This window comes from Aquarana catesbeiana, linkage group LG04 (genome assembly GCF_042186555.1).
Source record: "Aquarana catesbeiana isolate 2022-GZ linkage group LG04, ASM4218655v1, whole genome shotgun sequence".
Classification (NCBI taxonomy): domain Eukaryota; kingdom Metazoa; phylum Chordata; class Amphibia; order Anura; family Ranidae; genus Aquarana; species Aquarana catesbeiana.
Window position 1 is genome coordinate 127122480 of NC_133327.1, and position 9299 is coordinate 127131778.

The window sequence follows — 9299 nt, forward strand, 5'->3', positions numbered from 1 at the left end:
ACGCTCATAGACAACTCTCCTCCTCACCTTGCTTCCGAGGATAGGAGTCACCAGAGAGCAACATCATCGGTTCCTCCCGATGCGTTGCGCCACAGGTCACGTGACTTTTTCAAGGTCTATCAATGAGGTGAGCAGTCATTGCACACATAGGTGGTGGTGATAATATATCCCTTAATCACACACTTTTATTATAAATGTGTGTTACGGACTGTGGAGTGAATTATTCTATGTTTATCACAGACAAATCTGCATTACTATTTTGGATTTCATGTGGACTGTTTCATTTATATACATATATTTTTTTATATATCTAATGTCTTTATATGGTATTATTTTTACATAGTACCACATGTGCACCTTTTTTATGTATGTCATTTGATTCCCAATTCTGAGGATAAGCGTACCATTATTTTTTACATTCTTAGTGTTAAAGTGTATTATTATTATTATTTCAGGTACTTATATAGTGCTGTCAATTTACACAGCGCTTTACATATATCTTATACATTTACATCAGTCCCTACCCTCAAGGAGCTTACAATCTAAGGTCCCTAACTCACATTCATACATACTTGGACCAATTTAGACAGGATCCAATTAACCTACTAACATGTCTTTGGAGTGTGGGAGGAAACTGGAGTACCTGGAGGAAACCCACACAGGCACAACGAGAACATGCAAACTCCAAGCAGGTAGTGTCGTGGTTGGGAATCGAACAAGCAAACTTTTTTACTGCTAGGCGAAAGTGTTAAACACCACATCATTGTGCCACAATAAACAACAGCATTTGACTTTGGTGTTGAATATAGTAATACTGATGTTTTCTTGAAAAATAGAGAGACTTTGAAAATGGTGGCACAAGTAAAGAATACTACGCCATGCAGGGATCTATTGACACATGGCTGCGGGCACAAAAATGGGTAGTCTGAAGAAATAGGGGATTGGCGCTGTTCACTGGTAAAAAATATATAAATAAACTATAAACAGACTCCTAACATAAGGGAAACATTACACAACAATTCTGGGTAAGTGAAAAGTGCAACACAGTGTAATATAGTATTTGTAAATAAATATACTTGCTAAAAATTATCACAGAATGTGCAAACTGCCCAAGGTGAGATGTAATATAAAATGAAATAATAAATAAAACTCCAAACAGTAATATAAGTGAATGATCAGTCAGGTGTATAAAAAAATTCCACAAGATCCAAAAAAAATACTCAATGAAGGGTATAAGTGAATTATACCCTAAAGAGAGAACAAACACAGTGTTGCCCACTACAAAATAGTGTATATACTAGTAAAGTGAGACTGGATGGTGTTCAAATGAAAAATAATAAAAAAATATAATAAAAAAACAAAAAAAACAAAAAAAAAAACCAAAAAAAACCCCAAAAAGGACAGTTAACATATGGTGTGCATAAAAATATTTGTGTTCAGAATAAATAATGAAAAAGATGAAAAAATGAAAAAATCCATGCATCCAAAAAATGCCAAAAAATGCCAAAAAATGCTGTGTATAATGCACGCCTCTTGGTACGCATACGTCCTTTTTTCCTTCTGTTTGTGTATTTCACTTCCGGTTTCGGCAGTCGGCCATGGAACGCACGCCGCTAACACTGCACTGTCTGCGGCTTCTGACGTGGAGCCAGCCGGCAGAGAGTTGTTTGATTTTAGCTTTTAGTTTTTTCGTTTGATGTAAGCTTGAGCTTAATAAAGTCATATTTGGAATCACACTATGAGGCTCTTCTCTTCTCCCTGCACATGGTATTTTTTCCGGGTGGATGCCTTTTGAGAGCGATCTGGTGACACAAGTGGAGAGCAGGTGGTGAAGGGGACACCGACCGCTTGGATCATCGGATTTACATCTACATGCCCACTACCCCTGCAGGGCTTGGGCGCTCCGGTGAGTGGGGGCATTAGAGGGGGCTCCACACAGGACAGTATATATCTATTGGGACGGACTTACCTGGAACCATTTGAAGATACACTAGCTTGATGCACAAGAACTTTCTATGTACACTGGACAATATATATAGCAATTTAATATACACGGCATTTTTTGGCATTTTTTGGATGCATGGATTTTTTCATTTTTTCATCTTTTTCATTATTTATTCTGAACACAAATATTTTTATGCACACCATATGTTAACTGTCCTTTTTGTTTTTTTTTTTGTTTTTTTTGGTTTTTTTATTATATTTTTTTATTATTTTTCATTTGAACACCATCCGGTCTCACTTTACTAGTATATACACTATTTTGTAGTGGGCAACACTGTGTTTGTTCTCTCTTTAGGGTATAATTCACTTATACCCTTCATTGAGTATTTTCTTTGGATCTTGTGGAATTTTTTTTATATACCTGACTGATCATTCACTTATATTACTGTTTGGAGTTTTATTTATTATTTTATTTTATATTACATCTCACCTTGGGCAGATTGCACAATCTGTGATAATTTTTAGCAAGTATATTTATTTGCAAATACTATATTACACTGTGTTGCACTTTTCACTCACCCAGAATTGTGGTGTAATGTTTCCCTTGTGTTAGGAGTCTGTTTATAGTTTATTTATATATTTTTTACCAGTGAACAGCGCCAATCCCCTATTTCTTCAGATTTTATAGCAATTGGATCACACCTAGGTGCTTTTTTTATCTGGGGGGCTGCAGTTCGGTCACAAGCCCGTCCTGAGCGCAGAATACCACTATATACAAAAATGGGTAGATTATTAGCAGCAAACATTTGAATAAGCGTAAGGTGAAGTACAGGTGAGGTGGAGGTTTTAAAAGCTGCAGTTGAGAAACTGAGAATCATTACTGAACAGGTTACTGCATTTAGCATTGAGAATAAACATCTGGCAAATCATAATAATGAGTTACGCAATGAGATTACATTCCTTACAGAATGTTTGACTGATTCCCAGGCTCCTGTAAGGGTTATATGTTTAGGCCATGCAGAGGTTGATCATTCTCCATGTTTAGCAGAGATAGCATCTCTAAAACAGCAGTTAGAGATGCATAGTGCTGTGGTGGCTACATGTAATATCTGTGATGAGTATTTAGATAAAGTCTCAGGTGTGGAAACAGAGAATGTTTGTGACCGTTAATGGAAAAATTGTGATACTGTAGCAGTGGCAGTGTGTGAGTGGATGAGGGGAAATACAGGGCTGACTGGAGCAGAGGAATATTTCAAGTCAAATGCTTGCCAGACTGCAGACAGTATTCAGATGCCTTTTTCCTAGCAAGGGGATCTATGAGTACAATACTCTGAGGGAGGAACTCATCACTACAAGTCCTGTGGAGGGTCCTGGATGAGTCACTGACACGAGTACAGCTGTGCCTTTGTCTATGGAAAACATACTTGGTGAGAGTTGCCATTGGGATAGCCACGTCATCGGATAAAGGCCCTGGCTGGGTATTAGCCACAAGCGATCGAGACCTTCCTTAATAGGAGATCTACATCAGCTGGTAAGCGAGCATTTTTTTGCGGTGGAGGTTGCACTTTTATCTGTGGTGGTGAATGTTAACATCTTTTGGAGGGACATTCTATTTCATTTGGACTCTGCTTGCTGTTCCCATCAGTATTATTATATTAATTCACTGTCTATCCAGCAATCCATATGTCGGGTCAATTTTTTCAATTTTATTATTTATATGAGTACAATTTATCACAATTTATGTTTGAGTCAAGGGAGGATCGGGGGGGGGGGGGCAACAGGGCAATCCCCCCCCCGCTGTGAGTGAGCGGGCGGTATGGCAGGTGGGTGAGTAATTGGGCGGGCGTCTTGGTGGGTGAGCAGGCCGGCCAGTCAGCAGGTGGGCGGGCGGCTGGCCAATCAGCGTGTCAAGTGACAATCCGCAACTTCTGACAGGTGACATGGCAAGTGACACGCTCAGGGCTCCCACTGATTCTGCATTATGGTGAGTTGAACTATTTCATTTTATATAACAATGTAATAATAGAAATAATCCGCTTTAATCATCCTGACACCATAACAGCCATGGTGCCAGGATGATTGAAGCACCAACACCAGCCATTTCCCCGATAAATTGCCAGCAAAAAACATATATTCTGGCAGTGCCCCTCCAGAGACTAGACTCTGGATCCACCCCTTATTTGAGTATTTACCATCTATATCCAATTACTGTGTATATCTCGAAGGAGAGTTGCTGCTTTATTGAGATTTATATTTTTAGCGCAGTTTTTTATTTTATATTATTACAGCTGAAGATCTCTCTGCTTCACAAAGTCATTAGCCAAGGAAAGAAGGACTGAGAAATACCTTCTGGCAAAAGACATGTCAGGTGTCTTATAAACACGTTTCCTGTGAGTGGCAAGGATTTCATCCAGTGACTGAAGGGTTTAAATAATGGGGATAGTATAGTATAAATATATTATTAGAAATAAGGCACCTCTGTCTCAGTAAACCAAAACTCCTGTATTTCTAGGTGTGCACCAATTAATCGGACTCCTAAAATTAAGGGCAATATAACAGGAAGACTGAAGATTAAATCTGGCAATTATGGACTCTATAGTGCTTCATAATCATAGCTTAACGGTTTCCATTTGTTTTGCATATCTTGGTGAAACTCTATTGAGACTGAGCAAATCCATTGTTTTATGAAGATGCCTTCAAAGGAACCATTGTGAGGGCTCTCTAATCTAGGATGTGTTCATCCTCAAGGGAGACATCTGTAAAAAAAATGGCATTGCCCTGCAAAATATAGATTTGCAGGACATATATGAATTTTATATATTTTTATGATATTATTATGAAAGATGGGCCAAGAGTACTGTTTTTTTCTTCATTAGTAGACTAAAGTCAAATGTTATGTGATGTAAATAAGATTTCTCTTTTTGACTTTAGGATTGGAAAAATGGTGGTTGCCAGTTTCCAGACACTGCATCTCTATTTTCTCAATAGGGCTTTAGTATGCTAATTTGGGAACTGTTTATCCAAAAGTCTAAAGAGGTGGCTGACCAATGGACCAATCAGAGATTCTTCAATGATAGCGAATGGAGGGAACTGGTAAAATGCCAGGGAAGAGATACTTGGTGGGGACCTTGACCGAAGGCCAGAGAGGACTGAGGATAGTGGTAATAATGGATGTGCTTGCTAGCTGGATATGTTGCCAGTTTATGCATGCTTGACTTTTGTCTTTGGTTCTTTCGGTATGTCTTCCATGGTGCAGAGGTTGTATTGCTTGATGGTATTGGGTGTTATTGTTATTCATTTTTGTCTATAATGTTTATGACTCTAAAGCATGGTCTTGAGTAACATTTATTTGTCTGTAACAAAGCTTTTCATGTTAGTGGGTGTGGCAAGTGGGAGTGGGTAATAAGATCGATATTATTTATTAATGCTTGTATTATTTGTTTATCCACCCCCCATGTTCTTACACTGGAATCATCACACTTAATTTTTTCCACTTTATTTATTGTACACCAGCACACTTTGCTTTGGATGAAATATGTGCATCTAAGTAAGGACACCATTCCATTGACTATGTGATTTTAACAGTACAATGTAATGCATACAATTAGTGATAACAGAAGGCATGGTGAGCTGTTGATTAGCACTCCATCTTTGCACTATTGGACATTGAGTTAATTTTCCACCACAGTGCTTCTTAGATATGCTTTGTCTGTGTTTCTGTGGATTTCCTTTGAATACTTCTGCTTCCATTAGTACTGAAAAACATACTAATGGGATCAACACCAGATTGATTTTTAGGCAGAAGAAGCACCAGTTAGAGGGATTCATAGTCACTGCATCTGGTTCCTTGAAGGGTCTGCACTGGAGAAGAGCCAAGACCAAGGTAGTGTGACTGGATTTTGGGAGATGTGATTGCTCAGTGTGCACAGTTCTCTTCTTTCTTCCGCTGTGACTGCCTTATTGTTTTCCTGCAAGTGTTTATAGCAGCACATCATTAGATACAAGCACTGTGTCTGTAGAAATACTATTTATAGTTATTGTTTTGGGCTGGTAAATACATTGCAACAGAGATAAGGCAATAAGCATGAAAGAGGTCAGGTGACCGAATAAGCATTTCAGTATATATTTTTTTAAATGGCAAAAGCTTGCATACTGTAGATGAGCAGTTAATTCGCAGAAGGTTAATCTAGTGGTTTGGAGGTCAACTCAACATTACTATATATTATGAGTACTTTTATTCAGCAATGCAGCAAAAAAAACACAGTTTTCAATACAGGAGACTGTGTACAGCAAGTCCATAGCATAAACAAAAAATCTGTTCTTCTAAGCTACAAAATAAACTCAGATCAAATCTGATTGACAATACTGCTTGCCACTGCCTCACATACCCTTCCCCCTCTGCTAAGACCTGTGGAAAGGTGCCTATTTTGCCAACATACACTGGATACGTGGCAGTTTATCAGCATTTCCACGCTGAGTCCTTGACCTGTGTTCTTCATAACATTTATAATTTTGCACAACCAGAAATGGACTTGTGACCCTTGCACTGTTCTCTTTGCTCTGAGCCATCCAGTGTAGTGAAGAATATTCTGTAATCAATCTAGTGCCCACTTTATGACCAGACACTCCTTTCTATTATTGAATAGTTCCTCTCTGCATGTTGGTTTTTTCTGACTGGACTGATTGTTAACCTGGACTTAGGAATGGCATCCAAAAGGGCCTGGACCTTCGGTAAGTGGGAATCCGAATTGACACTTAGGGCAATACTGTTTGACTGCTTTAGTTAATTCCAAACCAGAAAAACTGCTGCTCAATACGTTCTTTTGTTTTTTTCTACCCTAAATGACCACCCAACACATTAGAATTGGCCAGATCCAACACCTTCATTGTGTAAGACTGGGGAACCAACCATAGCTGCTCAACAACTTGCTCCCATTAAGTCTTTACATGTTACAGTAACTCATTGTATACTACACAATGGTAGTATACCAGGGCCAACTAGGTTTCTGAGGTACCCTGTTTAGACACTTTATATATCTTTTTTTTCTTTGCCAAATTGGGAACAGATAGGGAACAAGATAGGGACTGTAGATTTGTTCTTAAGTTGAATCTGTTTGTAAGTCGGAACAGGTCCATTTTTTAAGTGTAGCTCCAGCCAAAAATCTATTTTTTTGGATAACATAGGGAAGGGTTATCACCCCTGTAACATTTGTTTTGCTGTCTGTGCTCCTGTTCAGAAGATTTCACCTCACTTTCTGTCCCAATGACAATTGAATTTGGAAAATTTTGGGAGGTTAGGGAAACAAGGATTGGTGATAAAGCATCAGTGGAGACACCTTTTTCCCATATTAAGTCTTACAGGAGTGAATTTCCCTTCCTAGGGCTAGATTTCCTCTCACTTCCTGTTGTCTCCCTCCGTTTGTAAGTAGGAGTCGTTTGTAAGTAGGGGACCGCCTGGATCTGTTTGTTCTAGCACTGGGGAGTTTCCTCTGACTTCCCAACCATGACTGCTACTAGGAAGTTATCAAGTACTTCTGATGTAGAGGTGTCAACATCCCCCCTTTGTAGTTCAGGTATAATAGTAAAATAATTTTACATCAGAAACATTATCAGAACTGGTTAACTGGTCCCCCCCCCCCACAGTTCCCAAAACAGTGGAAAATCACAACTAAGTATTGCACAGTAGCTAGTTCTCAACCACACCAACAACATGAGTTACAGTTCCACTTGATTTCTCCACTTAGAGCACCACAGTAGGGTAGTCTTTTGCATAACTGTATATACAAGGTATTTCCATTCGGTCTTGGATAATCTTTGCAGGGTCCACCAATGTGATGAGGCTCCCAGGGTGCCTCTACCTTATGTCCTTCTGTTGTAATAGAACATACCTGTTTTCCAGTCTTAGTTCCTCAGTATGCTGTAGGAACAGGCTCGGCAAATAGTGACATACACTTCCCCAGGTTATATACCTTAAGCTCATGTAATATAGGGAAATTGGCAGATACATGTTCAATTCCTTGACACTGCCAGCAGTGTATTGTGTGTTTCTCTCAAGGAAAAGAGTCTTTTTTTAGCCTAGGGGGTTGTTCATATCTGGCACCCTTGGGTGTCTCACCTCCCTCCTTAACCTGTTTACCCCGTTGAAAAAAGGAACAGTCTTCAGGGGTTACTGGCTTGGAGGGCAGATCCCCAGAGTAATATGTTGCACGACAAAGGACACCTGTTCATCATTACTCTTGGGTTTTGTACGCCTAATGTACCACTATATCTTAGAAACAAGGGCTCTAGTTTAATTACAAAAGAGGAGGGAATTTGGGACTTTAAATAAGGCAATTTGACTTGATAAGTTTAATTTCATATAAGTTTATTTGTGTGTTGGCATAATGGCTGGATATAAATACATAGCATAGACATACAGTATAACATATACACAGATAATTTCATATTTATACACTGTATAGCCTAGATCATCATATTAACATCCATATGCATACATACATAGGTTAGGCAGCACAATCAACTTTGCAGTACACAGCAGTTTAGGATAAGATTAATACCAGATGTGTGGAAGAATGTATGAAAAATAATGAAATTGGTTGGAATAAAAATATTGTGTTTTTCCTTCTCAGCCAACGCTGTGGGAAATGTTTGGCAGGGGCTGCTGGCGGTGGTTACCGCTCGGTCTGTTGGTCCCTCCCCACAATTTCCGTGCTAGCGTGACACTGGTATGGGCCCATTGGCGGTTGGGATGTACATAAGGCACCTCCCCTGTCACAGTATTTTCAACTGCACATTGATTGACACTGCATCTTGCAGGAGGATCTGTTTATTAGTAGACACTTAAGGTAACTATCTCAGGATTTCTACATATTTCTTTTTCTGACACTTTCTTTATCTTTCCTTATTGCTTGTTTGAGGTTCGGGGTATTTAAGGTGTCCTCACTTATGGTCACTCATCATTCCCACTCCCCCCACAGGTTGTGGTCTACAACCACAACCCTGTTTGCACATGTCGTCTCTTCAATCTCTCACCTTGGTATCCAGTTTCTACTCACTCTTATTTTACCAAGTATAACATCTGATGGATATTTTATTTATTCAGTAAAGATCCTTCTGCCAAACTTACCTTTTGGCCATCACGCCTTACCGCATTATGAAGATGGATATTTCTTTGGGGTTGTTTTGCCTGCATCCCACTGCCGTGGGGCTCTTCAATACCTCAGCTCCAGGGACAGACACATTTTCAAGCCCTGGCAGTCCCCGCCTTCTACAGCTGAACATATTTTTTGCCTTTGGTTGTATGTAAGTATTTAGGATCGGGAACCCTGTTTCTTCTTACAAAATTTAGTTTTAAA